Source organism: Tachyglossus aculeatus, chromosome 4, assembly GCF_015852505.1.
Source record: "Tachyglossus aculeatus isolate mTacAcu1 chromosome 4, mTacAcu1.pri, whole genome shotgun sequence".
NCBI lineage: Eukaryota > Metazoa > Chordata > Mammalia > Monotremata > Tachyglossidae > Tachyglossus > Tachyglossus aculeatus.
Genome location: NC_052069.1, coordinates 128,902,333 through 128,915,938, shown reverse-complemented (window position 1 = coordinate 128,915,938; position 13,606 = coordinate 128,902,333). Strand labels below are relative to the sequence as shown.

Sequence of the window (13,606 nt, the reverse complement as noted above, 5' to 3'; positions counted from 1 at the left end):
TTAGAGGAAGAGTTAGGTATACAGTTAGGATTACTGTTAGACTAAGGACTAAGGTCAGGGCAAAGGTTAGTGTAAGAGATTCATTCAATCGTATTTATTGAGCACTTACTGTGTGTAGAGCACTGTACTAAGCGCTTGGGAAGTACAAGTTGGCAACACAGAGACAGTCCCTACCCAACAGTGGGCTCACAGTCTAGAAGAGATAGGAGTAGAGTTAGTGTTAAGGCAGGTTAGGTCTGAGCTAGTTAGGGTTTTGGATAGCACTGGGTTTAGGGTTATGGTAAACGTTTGTGTTATGGCTAGGATGAGCAGTAGTGTTAGTTTTATTGTTAAGTTTATGGTTAGAGTTAGGGTTATATATAGGGTTATTGTTAGGCTTGAGTCTAGGGTGATGTCTAGGTTTAGGGCTAGGTCTAGATCTAGGTTTGGGTCTAGTGTTAAGGTTTGGGTTAGGGTTGGGGTTCAGGTTTAGGCTATAGATAATTTTAAGGTCAGGGTTGTGATTGGTATTAGGCTGAAGGCTAGCCCTTAGGGTAGGATAATAGGATCAGGGCTAGTCCTAGGTCTAGCTTTAGGACTAGGGTTAGAGATAGGGTTAGGGTTGAGGTTTGGCTTAAGGTGCAGTTTAGCATTCTGGTTAGGATGATGTCTAGGTTTAGGGCTAGGTCTAGAACTAAGTATGGGTCTAGGGTTAAGGGTTGGGGTTTGGGTTTGGGTTAAGGATAGTTTTAAGGTTAATCTTATGATTAGTAGTATACTGAAGGCTAGGCCAAATGCTAGGGTAATGTTTAAGGTTAAAGCTAGTCCTAGGTCTAGCTTTAGGAAAAAGTATAGAGATTGGGTTAGGGTTGAGGTTTAGCTTTTCATATAGTTTAGCGTTATGGTTAGGGTTAAAAATCAGACTAAGGCTGAGGTTAGGGAGAGGTTTTGCAATGGATCTAGGTTTGGGTGTAGGGTTAGAGTTAAGTGGAGGGTTAGAGCTGGAGTTATGGTTAGGCCTAGGTATAAGGTTGGAATTATTGTTAACAGGGCTAGGGCCAGGGCAATGGCTAGTGTTAAAGATAGGGGTAGAGTTAACATTAAGGTTTGGGTTAGGGCTGCCTTAGTGTTAGGTTAATGGATAGGATTGGATCTAGGATTAGTGTTGGGGTTAGTGTTAGGGCTAGGGCCTAGTGTTAGTGTCAGATTTATGATTAAGGGTATGGCTAGGGCCAAGGCTGGGGCTAGAGTCAAGATTAGGGTTAGGATTAGTCCTGGGGCTAGGGTAATGGTTGGGATTAGGGTTAGGACTCAGCCCAGGGCTTGTTTTAGGATTAGGTAAAGAGATAGGGTTAGGGTTGGGGTTTGGTTTATCTTAAGGTTTAGTGTTCTGCTTAGGATTAGCTGCTAGACTTGGGCTAGGGCAAGGATAGGGCTAGTATTAGGTTTTGGTTGGGCCTAGGGTTAGGTTTTGGGTCAGGGTTAGGATTAGAGATAGGTTACAGTTATGGTTAGGACTAGGGCAAGGGTTAGAATTAAGGTTAGGACTAGGCCTAGGGCTTCTTTTAGGATTTGGTGTAGAGATAGGGTTAAGGTTGGATTGGCTTTTGGTAAGGTTTAATGTTATTTTTAGGATTAGCAGTTGGGGTAGGGCTAAGGTGTATAGCTAGTGTTAGGTTGAGGTTTGGCTTTTGGTGAGGCTTAGTGTTATGTTTAAGGTTAGCAATTGGATTGGGGCTAGGGTTAGGGAGAGGGTTAGCCTTAGGTCTAGGTTTGGCCCTAGGGTTACGGTCAAGGTTAGGGTTAGAACTAGGGTTAGCATTAGGTATATGGTCAGCCTTATTGTTAGCGTTAGGGCCAGGGCTAAGGCAGTGGCTAGCATTGGAGATAATGGTAGAATGAACGTTAAGGTTGGGGTTAGGGCTGAGCTAGGATCAGGGTTATGGATAGGACTGAGTTTAGGGTTATTGAGAGGGTTGGGTTTAATTGTAGGTTTGGGCCTAGGTTTTGGGTCAAGGTTAGGGTTAGGTTTACAGTCAGGTTTAGGTATATGGTTAGCCTTGTTAGCATTAGTGCTAGGGGTAGGGCAGTGGCTAGTGTTAGAGATAAAGGTAGAGTTAATGTTTAGATTGGAGATAGGGCTGAGCTAGGATTAGGGTCAAGGGTAGGACTGGGGTTAGGATTTGGGCTGGGGTTACTGTTAAGGCTTAGAACTAGCGGTAGTGTTAGGGCTAGTGTTAGTTTTATGGTGAAGGGTATGGCTAGGGCTAGGCTTAGGATCAGGGTTAGGGCTAGAGTAGGGTTAGGTCTGCGGCTAGGGTGATGGCTAGGGTTAGGACTAGGTCTAGGGCTTTTTGTAGCAGTAAGTGAAGAGCTAGGGTTAGGGCTGGTGTTTGGCTGGGATAAGGTTTAGTTTTATGGTTAGGATTAGCATTTGGGCTAGGACCAGTGGTAGTGGGGAAAGGGTTAGCATTTGGTCTGGGTTTGGGACTATGTTTTGGGTTAGGGGTAGGGATTATTTTAAAGTTAGCATTATGATGAATACTAGACTTAAGGCTAGGTCCAAGGCTAGGGTAATGGTTAGGGTTAGGGCTAAACCTAGGGCTAGCTTTAGAATAAGGTGTTGATATAGGGCTAAGGTTGAAGTTTGGCTTATTTTGAGATTTAGTGTTATGGTTAGGGCTAGGGTTAGGGAGACCGTGTTAGTTCTAGGTTTGGGCCTAGGGTTAGGGTCAAGGTTAGGGTTAGAGGTAGGGCCAGGGTTAGGTATACAGTTTTGCTTACTGTTAGCGTTAGGGCTAAGGCCAGGGCAAAGGTTAGCATTAGAGATAGGAGTTGAGTTAGTGTTAAGGTAGGCTAGGTCTGAGCTACGGTTTAGGTTATGGATAGCACTGGGTTATGGTTAGGGCTAGGGTGAGCAGTAGTGTTAGTTTTATGGTTTAGTTTATGGGTAGTGTTAGGGTTCCAGATTAGGCTTGGGCCTAGCATGATTGCTATGTTTAGAGCTAGGTCTAGGTTTAGGTCAAGGGTTAAAGTTGGGATTCGGATTTGAGCTAAGGATAGTTTTAAGGTCAGTGTTATGATTAGTAGTAGACTGAAGGCTAGGTCTAAGGCCAGGGTCATGTTTAGGGTCAGGGTTAGTCCTAGGTTTAACTTTGGGAAATGCTGTAGAATTAAGGTTAGGGTTGAGGTTTGGCTTATGATGTAGTTTAGTGTCATGGTTAGGGTCAGCAATCAGACCAGGGCTAAAGTTAGGGAGAGAGTTAGTGATGGGTCTAGGTTTGGGTCTAGGGTTAGACTTAAGGGGCAGGAGGCGACAGCACAAGACAGAGCGGGGGGTGACAGCCCTAGGCGGAGCGGGGGGTGACAGCACTGGTGGGGCTGGGGGGGGGTGGTCACAGCCCTAGGCGGGGAGGGGGTCGGCTGACCTAGGCGGGGCGGGTGGCGACAGCCCTAGGCAGAGTGGGGGGGGCGACATCCCTAGGCGGAGTGGGGGGGGCGACAGCCCTAGGCGGAGCGGCGGGGGGCGACAGCCCTAGGCGGAGCGGGGGGGGCGACAGCCCTAGGCGGAGCGGGGGGGGCGACAGCCCTAGGCGGAGCGGGGGACGACAGCCCTAGGCGGAGCCGGGGGGTGACAGCACTAGGCTGGGCTGGGGGGCAACAGCAGTAGGCCGGGCGGGGGGCAACAGCAGTAGGCCGGGCGGGGGGGCAACAGCAGTAGGCCAGGCAGGGGCGACAGCAGTAGGCGGTGCCACGGGGATAGCACTGGACGGAACGGGGGGGGTATAAATAGACTGGGGTCAGTGCGTATAGGACCAGTCGGAGAGAGGGGAGGGGATAGGACCATTCGGAGCGGTGGGGGTGGGGGGGCGATAGGACCAGTCAGAGCGGTGGAGAGAGAGTGCGGTAGGACCAGGCAGAGTGGTGGGGGGGGGGGCGATAGGACCAGTCAAAGCCGGGGGGGGGATGCGTTACCACCAGTCTGATCCATGGAGGGGTGCAGGGGCGGGGGGGCTATAGGACCAGTTCGAGCAGTAGGAAAAGGAATAGACGGTGTATGGGGGATAGATTTAGACAAAGCAGTGGGAGGGTAAAAATTTGACAGAGGTGGGGTTTGGAACTAGACGGAGCCGGGGGTTGCAGCAGGAGATGGAGTGGGGGGGCAGCACGAGACGGGGGGGGCAGCACGAGACGGAGCAGGGGGGGTACAGCACTAGACGGAGCCGGGGGCAGAGCACTAGACCGAGCCGTGGGGGGGCAACACTAGACCGAGAGGGGGGACGGCACTAGACAGAGCCGGGGGCGGGGACGGCACTAGACCGAGCCGGGGGCGGGGACGGCACTAGACCGAGCTGGGGGCGGGGACGGCACTAGACCGAACCGGGGGGATTGAACTAGACGGAGCCGGGCGGTGGGCACTAGACGGAGCTGGGGGAAAGGCACTAGATGAGCCGGGGGGAGGGCACTAGACGGAGCCGGGGTGAGGGCACTGGACGAAGTAGGGGGGACGACAGCACTAGACCGAGCTGGGGGGGGACGACGACAGCACTAGACCGAGCGGGGGGGGGGGGGACAACACTAAACCGAGCTGGGGGGGGGACAGCACTAAACCGATCTTGGGGGGGGACAGCACTAAACCGATCTGGGGGGACAGCACTAGACCGAGTGGGGGGTACAGCACTAGACCAAGCCGGGGGCGGGGGGGGGTGGGGGACAGCACTAGACCGAGCAGGGGTGAGAGCACTAGACCGAGCTGGGGTGAGAGCACTTAACGGAGCAGGGCACAGAGCACTGGACAAAGTTGGGGGGATATCACTAGACCGAGCGGGGGGGGGGGGGGGGGGGGGGGGGGGATAGAAACTGACGGAGCAGGGGCAATAGAACTAGAAGGAGCAGGGAGGATAGAAACAGACCCGGGGGGGCGGGTAGGACCAGTCAGAGCAGTGGGGAAAGGACCTGATGGAGCACGGGAGATAGATTTAGACGGGGGGGGGGGTAAAATTTGACAGTGCGGGGGGGATAGCACTCGACGGAGCTGTGGGATACAGCACTAGACGGAGCAGGGAGGACAGCACTAGACCGAGCGGGGGGGGGGGGGGGGGGGGGGGGCGACAGCACTAGACCGAGCAGGGGGGACGACGATGACAGCACTAGACCGAGCAGGGGGGGAGGAACAACACTAAACCGAGCTGGGGAGGGAGGGACAACACTAAACCGAGCTGGGGGGGACAGCACTAGACCGAGCGGAGGGGTGGACAGCACTGGAACGAGGGGGGGACAGCACTAGACGAGACGGGAGAGAAAGTACAAGACGGAACGGGGGGGATAGCACTAGGCGGGGGACATAGCACTAGACGATAGGACCTGCAGGGGGGACAGCACAAGACCGAGTGGGGGAGACAGCATGATAGCGGGGGCAATAGGACCAGTCGGAGCCCGAGGGTGGGGGGGTAGGATCAGTCGGAGCGGGGGGAGAAGAAAGGACCAGTCGGAGCGGGGGGAGAAGAAAGGACCAGTCGGAGAGGGGGAGAAGAAAGGACCAGTCGGAGAGGGGGAGAAGAAAGGACGAGTCGGAGAAGGGGGAGAAGAAAGGCCCAGTCGGAGAGGGGGGAGAAAGGACCAGTTGGAGCGGGGGGAGAAAGGACCAGTTGGAGCGGGGGGAGAAAGGACCAGTTGGAGCGGGGGGAGAAAGGACCAGGGGGAAAGGACTAGACAGAGCACAGGGAATACATCTAGATGGAATAGGGAAGATAGAAACAACCAGACCAGTTTGGGGGTGTGTGTGGGGGGAATGGGATGAGACAGAGCCGGGGGGGGTGCCACAGGACCAGATAGAGCCCGGGAGTGGTAGTCATAGAACAAGACTGAGCGGAGCTGGGGGGCATAGGACCAGATGGAGCGCGGGGGGGGGGCGGGGGGGGGGGGTCGTGCCCCAATAGAACCAGTCAGATAGTAGTGAAAGTATTGATTATGCTGAGCAAATTAAGCCCTGGAAGTTGCCTCCTTTAAATCTAGAACAGACGGTCACGGAAATAGGCATTGGAGTCAGTGAGAGAAGGGAATTATCGTTGCGGAGCAGATAACAGACCAAGTTAAATTACTTCTCACCAGCTATGATATCGTTGAGGTGGTCCTATTTCCAAGATTTCCCCCAGCACACTGTGTGGAGTGATTGGTCTGATGGTGCTCCTGCAAGTTGAGAAGGAAACTCAAATGATGCAGTTTCTCCAGAGACATTTCTCCAACATCCCACAAATCAGCCTGGTTTTCAATAGGCATGAGAGAACAGCCACAGAAGCCTGGATTCTCCACTCTTCCCTACCCCTGCCATTGGATCCCCACACTCCCAGGTTGGGAGAGGCCTGGACTTAAACAACAAGTCTCCAGTACAAAGGCAGACTAAACAAGAGGAGTGGTGAGACTTGCAGTACTCCATACCAAAGCCTTCTATGCTCCCTACAAAGATACAAGTTGGAGGCTACAGAACTCCATAGGAGAATAGGATGGGTGGACACACACACACACACACACACTTTATTTTCCCTTCTAACTCACCCATGCATTTAGTCCCACCCACCAAGCAATGAAGCATTCACCCCACAGAAATTAGGTACACAGACTCAGCTCTTTCTCTCACTTGTATTGTCAGCTGGGACTCTTCAGTAAAGTGATGCTGGACCTAGAATATTGAAAAGAAATTATGTTACAATATGTAAAACATGCCTAACAAAGTCTCAGGAAAGGAGACATCATAATGAGGAGACAAGTGAGGACAAGTGTGCTGTGGTGGTGAGTCAGGGCTACAGGGAACATACCTCCTCTGTACTGTACTAACACCAAGCACTTAGGTTAGTGCTCTGCATGTAGTACACATTCCAGTATCATTCATTTATTCAATCATTTATTGAGCGCTTACTGTGTGCAGAGCACTGTACTAAGCGCTTGGGAAGTACAAGTTGGCAACACATAGAGATGGTCCCTACCCAACAGCAGGCTCACGTCAATTGACTGCAGGAGCACAGTGTTATTAGAACTAATGTAGCCACAGCAAGAAGCTGAAGAATGGAGAGGTGGCCAGGAAGCCTTCTGATATGGAGTGCTAGGCCCTTCACCCCTCTACCCACCCCAACCCCCAACACAGGCATGAATGAGATCAGTATAGGTGAGGGATGATATTCCCCATAAACAGCCCTGAGGAAAATTGGGGAAATTTCCTGGCCTAGAAGAGCTCACGGCTAGCAAGCCAGAAAGCACCTAACCAGCTACACTCTTAAACACTAGACTCTCCCCTCCTCCCATCCCCCCCCCACCCCTCGACATCCCCTCAACTCCCTCAGAGGCATTCACTGTCATGCACAGAGGGGTTCCAACTCTGAAAGGACTAAGAATGTGGCAGGGTGACCCTGTGGACAGGGCTGTGGATTCAGGTGGGATTCATTGACCCATCTAAAGAATTAAGGACATTGGGTCTCCTCAGGTCCACCATCACCTTCCCTTAGCGATGGAAGCTCAGCTCATTCTTCCTCACCATGGAAATCAGCTAATCTGGGTCCTCACTAAAGGGGGACACCTGGACTACATCCATCCACAATCCACACATCCTCCCCGCTGGAACTCCCACCCACTACCCACACAGTGGACATAGCAGTCTCCCAAATCTTTACAAGCCCTACTGAAATTGTTTCTTCTCCAACAAGCCTTCCCTGACTAAAGCTCTCATCTCTCCACCCCCCCAGACACATATACACACACTTGATTTTCCCTTCCAGCTCACCCATGCACTTACTCTAACCCACTAAACCCTGAAGCATTAACTCCCCCCCCTCCTGCCCCCATTAAGTACATATCCTTTTACTCAAATCCTTCCCTTATCTGTATTGTATTGTCTGGAAACACCCCCAGCCTTCCCCCACTGGGCCTATAAGATTGAAAAGGAAAACTCTTAGAACTGCAGACAAGAGGGGACAGGTGTGCTGAGGTGGGTGAGAGGGTGGCAGGCAACAGGTGTGATAGTTCTGTTGCATTGTATTCCCCCAAACACTTAGTACAGTGCTCTGCATATACTTAGCACTCACACACCATTGATGGATTGCAGGAGCCAATGTCCTTTAGAACTTCCCCAGCCACAGCAAGAAGCTGGAGAACAAAGAAAGAGCAAGTTTGAGTGGACAGGAAGCCTTCTGAGAGAGAGCCTTAGGCCCTTCAACCTACTACCTGCCCTCCACCCCCAACGAGAGAATGAGTAGGGTCAACACCCATGAGAATGAAACCCCCACATAATAGTTCTGCAGGGAGGGCCTTGGGGAAGTTTTCGTGCCTAGAAGAGCTCACATCTAGCAAGCCAAAAAACACCTGGTCAGCTTCACTGTTAACACTAGGTTTTCCCCTCACACCCCCATTTCACCACACCCTCCTAACTCCCTCAGAGGTAATCACTGTCAAGCACACAGGGGTTCCACCTCTAGAGGAGCTGAGGATTTGCAGGATGACCCTGTAGACAGGACTGTGGGTTCAGGGAGAAATGACCCTTCTATAGTATTAAGGACCCTGGATTTTCTCAGTCCCACAGTCAAGTCACAGAACCAGTTCCCTATGCAGAGATTTAGCCCCAGTTGGTAGAACCAGCCACAGTACTGAGAGTAACACACCCCTCTGTACACCATGCCCTCATCCTGCAGTAGCCCCTAGTCATGCCCCCCATCACCTGCCCTTAGGGATGGAAGCTCAGCTCTTGATTCCTCATCTCCATGGGGATCAGCTGCTCTGGGTCCTCACTGAAGGGGCAACAGTCCTCATGACCAGGAAGGGTGGTGAGGAGCTTCTGGGAGGAGAAATAAGTTGGTCCTTCTCTTCTGCTCATCAGGACTCTTTTGACATCACCTTCGAATGGCACTCACTTGGGATTAGGAAAAGCCTGAAAGCTCCAGCCTGCTCCTTATGCCACTCTTGGACCACATCCACCCTCAACCTATCCCACACATCCCCCCACCCCCACACCTACCAGCCTTCTCCCACATCTTTAAAAGCCCTATTGAAATTGTTCCTTTTCTAACAAGACTTCCCCAATTTAAGCTCTCATCACCCCCCCTCCCCGGCCCCCAACACCCTCACCACTCCATCATCATCATCATCAATCGTATTTATTGAGTGCTTACTATGTGCAGAGCACTGTACTAAGCGCTTGGGAAGTACAAATTGGCAACATATAGAGACAGTCCCTACCCAACAGTGGGCTCACAGTCTAAAAGGGGGAGACAGAGAACAAAACCAAACATACTAAGAAAATAAAATAAATAGAATAGATATGTACAAATAAAATAAATAGAGTAAAAAAAATACGTACAAACATATTTTTTTCCAGCTCACCCATGCACTTACTCTCACCCACTATGCCCTGAATGATTAATCCCGCATTATTTAAGAACATATCTTTTTACTCAGATTCTTCCCTTACCTGTATCGTATCATCTGGGTCCCTCTCATTATATTGATGCTGGACCTATAAGATAGGAAGAGAACACTTAAGAATTGTAGACAATTGGGGACAGGTATGCTGAGGTGGATGAGTGAGGGTGGTAGGCAACAGGTATACTACATCTCTTGCATTCTACTCCCCAAAGCACTTAGTACAGTGCTCTGCAGGGTGACCCTGTGGACAGGACTGTGGGTTCAAGGAAGGAATGACCCATCTGTAGAAGTAAGGGTCCTGGGTCTTCTCAGTCCCCCAGTCATGTCAGAAAGAACCAGTTCCCTACACAGAACCTTAGCCCCAGATGGTGGAACCAGCCACAATACTGAGACTGACATGCCCCTCTAAACACCTTGTAATCCTCCTTCAGTAACTCCTAATCATCTGCACATGCCCTAACCACCTTCCCTTAGAAATGGAAGCTCAGCTCCTGATTTTTCCTCTCCATGGGCATCATCTGCTCTGGGTTCGCACTGAAGTGGTAACAGTCCTCATGGCCAGGAAGGGTGGTGAGAAGGTTCTGGGAAGGGAAAACATTCAGTCCATCTCTTCCCATCAGGATTCCTTCAACACCCAACTCCGGATGGCCTAAACCAGGGATTAGGAAGAGCCTGAAAACTCCAGTTTGCTCCTTACACCTCACATGGATCACCATCCACCCTCAACCCATCCCACACATCCTTTCCTCTCGACTCCCACCCTGCACCGACCCAGTGGATCTACCAGCCTTCTCCCACAGCTTTAAAAGCCCTACTGAAATTGTTTCTTCCAACAAGCCTGCCCTGACTAAAGCTCTCATCCTCCCTGGCCCCCAGTGTCCCCACCCCTTCCAACATACACTTTCTTTTCTCTTCCAACTCACCCACGCACTTAATCCCACCCTCTAAAGCACTGAAGCCTTCGCCACACATCATGTACATATCTTTTTACTCATATCCTTCCCTTACCTATGTTGTATCATCTGGGACTCCCCAACAAGCAGATGCTGGACCTATAAGATTTAAAGGGAACCCAATTAGAATTGCAGTCAAGTGGGGACAGGTGTTCAGAGGTGATGAGTCAGGGTGGCAGGCAACAGGTGTGCTAGTTCTGTTGCTTTTTTAACCCCTCTTCAACACTTAATACAGCGCTCTGTATATACTAAGCACTCACATACCACTGATGGATTGCAGGAGCCAAGTGTCCTTTGTAACTTCGACAGCCACAGTGGGAACCTGGAGAACAAAAAGGCAGTTTGAATGGACAGGAAGCCTTCCAAGAGGGAGCCTTAAGCCCTTCACCACAGTACCAACACCTAACCATGAACCTGGGCATTAATGAGGTCAACATCCCTGTGGATGATACCTCCGCAGAACAGCCCTGCAGGGAGGACCTTGGGAAAATTTCCCGGGCTACAAAGCCTCACGTCTACCAAGCCAGAGAACACTTAGCTTCAGTCCTAACACTAGGCTCTTCCCCCCTCCCTCACACCTTCCCAACTCCTTCAGAGGCAGTCAATGTCAAGCACAGAGGGGTTCCACCTCTAAAGGAGCTGAAGATTTGCTGAGTGACCCTGTGGACAGGACTGAGTCCTCGTGCAGCAACCCCTAATCATGCCCCCATCACCTTCCCTTATAGATGGAAGCTCCACTCTTGATTCCTCATCTCCATGGGGATCAGCTGCTCTGGGTCCTCACTGAAGGGGTAGTAGTCCTCATGGCCAGGAAGGTTGGTGAGAAGGTTCTGGGAAGGGAAATTCCCTGGTCCATCTCTTCCTGTCATCAGGACTCTGACATCCACCTTTGAACAGCACTCACCTGGGGTTAGGAAAAGCCTGAAAGCTCCAGCCTGCTTCTTATGCCTCACGTGGACCACATCCACCTATCCCACACATCCTCCCACCCCCCACCCACCCATTGGATCTACCGGTCTTCTCCCACATCTTTAAAAGTCCTGCTGAAAATGGTTTCTTCTCTAACAAGCCTTGCCTGACTTCAGCTCTCATCCCCCCCAGCCCCCAATGCCCCCACCCCTCCAAACACAAACTTTATTTTCCCTTCCAACTCACCCATGCATTTACTCTCACCCACTAAACCCTGAAACATTAACCCCCCACCATTAATTAATATCTTTTTACATAAATTCTTCCCTTACCTGTATTGTATCATCTGGGTCCCCTTCATTATATTGATGCTGGACCTATAAGATAGGAAGAGAATTCTATTAGAATTGCTGAAAAATGAGGACAGGTGTACCATATCTGTTTCATTCTACCTCCTCAAGCACTTAGTACAGTGCTTTGCATACACTAAGCCCTCACTTACCATTGATGAACTGCGGAGCCAAATGCCATTTAGAACTTTCACAGCAAGAAACTGGAGAACAAAGAGGCAGTTCGAGTGGCCAGGAAGCCTGGTGGGAGTGTTAGGCCCTTCACCCCAGTACCCAACCCTGACCCCGAACCCAAGCATTAATGAGGTCTACATCTGTGATACTACTGCAGAAAAGCCCTGCATGGAGGGCCTTGGGGAAGTTTCCTGGCCCAGAAGAGCTCACATCTAGCAAGCCACAGAACACTTTAGTCAGCTTCGCTCTTAACACTAGGCTCTTCCCCGCTCCCCCCACACCCTCCCAACCCCCTCAGAGGGAGTCACTGTCAAGCACAGAGGGGTTCCACCTCTAGAGGAGCTGAGGATTTGCAGGGTGACCCTGTGGACAGGACTGTGGGTTCAGGGAGAAATGACCCTCCTATAGAATTAAGAACCCTGGGTTTTCTCAGTCCCACAGTCAAGTCACAGAACCAGTTCCCTATGCAGAGCCTTAGCCCCAGTTGGTAGAACCAGCCACAGTACTGAGAGTAACACACCCCTCTCTACACCTTGCCCTCCTTCAGCAGTAAACCCTAGTCATACCCCCATCACCTTCCCTTAGGGATGGAAGCTCAACTCTTGATTCCTCATCTCCATGGGGATCAGCTGCTCTGGGTCCTCACTGAAGGGGCAATGGTCCTCATGACCAGGAAGCGTGGTGAGAAGCTTCTGGGAGGAGAAATAAGTTGGTTCTTCTCGTCCGCTCATCAGGACTTCTTCGACATCCACCTGGGATTAGGAAAAGCCTGAAAGCTCCAGCCAGCTCCTTATGCCTCACCTGGACCACATCCACCCTCAACCCATCCCAAACATCCTTGCAGCAGGCACTCCCAACCCCCACCTACCCTGTGACACACCAGGAGTCTTCCATCTCTATAAAAGGCCTTCTGAAATTGTTTCTTTTCTAACAAGCCTTCCCTAAAGTTCTCATCTCCCCACCCCCTCCCTAAAAGACACACTTAATTTTCCCTTCCAGCTCACCAATGCACTTAATGCCACCCTCTAAGCACTGAAGCATTCACCCCACATCAATTAAGTACCCAAAATCTCCCCTTACCTGTATTGTATCATCTGGATCCAAACCCCCTCATTATTCCAATACTGGTCCTATAAATTTAAAAGGGAAGTATGTCAACATGCACAAGACAGGCCTATCTGAAGGTTTAAGGGAAAGCAACACCATAATGAGAGCAGAGAAGAGGGGACAATTGTGTTGAGGTGGTGAGGCAAGGCTGCAAGAAACATGTCTGCTTAATCTGTTCTATTAGACTCCCCCAAGTGGTTAGTACAGTGCTCCTCCTGAAGGAAGCTCTCAAATTCTGTTGATTGACTGCAGTACCAAATTGTCCCTTAGAATTTCCACAGCCATGGAGAGAAGTGGGAGAACAAAGAGGCAGTTTGAGTGATCAGGAAGCCTGCAAAAATGGAGTAGCAAGCCCTTTAGCCCAATAACCACCCCTGCCCCCCAACACAGGAATGAATGAGGTCAGGATAGAGTAAAAATACCCCCTCAGTCCAGCCCTATAGACAGGATCTTGGGATAATTAAGTAACCTCGAAAAACTCCCAGCTACTAAACCAGTAAGCAGATCAAAGCTTCCTTCCAAAAACCCTCTTATTCTCCCAAACCCAGCCATTACCATGACTCAGAGACAACCAGCCTTGAAGGATATGGGGCCCTGTAGGCTTATATAGGGCAGGGAGACTGTGGGGGTGGGGCTTGCGTGCCTTAGTCACTAATTCCCCTGATTGGAAGCAGCTGGGGTAGAGATCAGTTGTCCCTGAGGGAAGGCCCAAGTGCATCATTGGAT

At 50.9% G+C, this 13,606-nt stretch overlaps 1 long non-coding RNA gene across 1 annotated transcript; it reads right to left on the bottom strand.

Moving 5' to 3' along the window:
• Nucleotides 1-6,087: 6,087 nt before the first annotated feature.
• Nucleotides 6,088-8,118, bottom strand: LOC119927399. The gene is made up of 3 exons (XR_005450409.1): nucleotides 8,059-8,118; nucleotides 6,617-6,658; nucleotides 6,088-6,168 (listed from the first exon to the last, which is right to left on the bottom strand). It is a non-coding gene; the product is annotated as an uncharacterized LOC119927399 (long non-coding RNA).
• Between the last annotated feature and the right edge of the window lie 5,488 nt (nucleotides 8,119-13,606).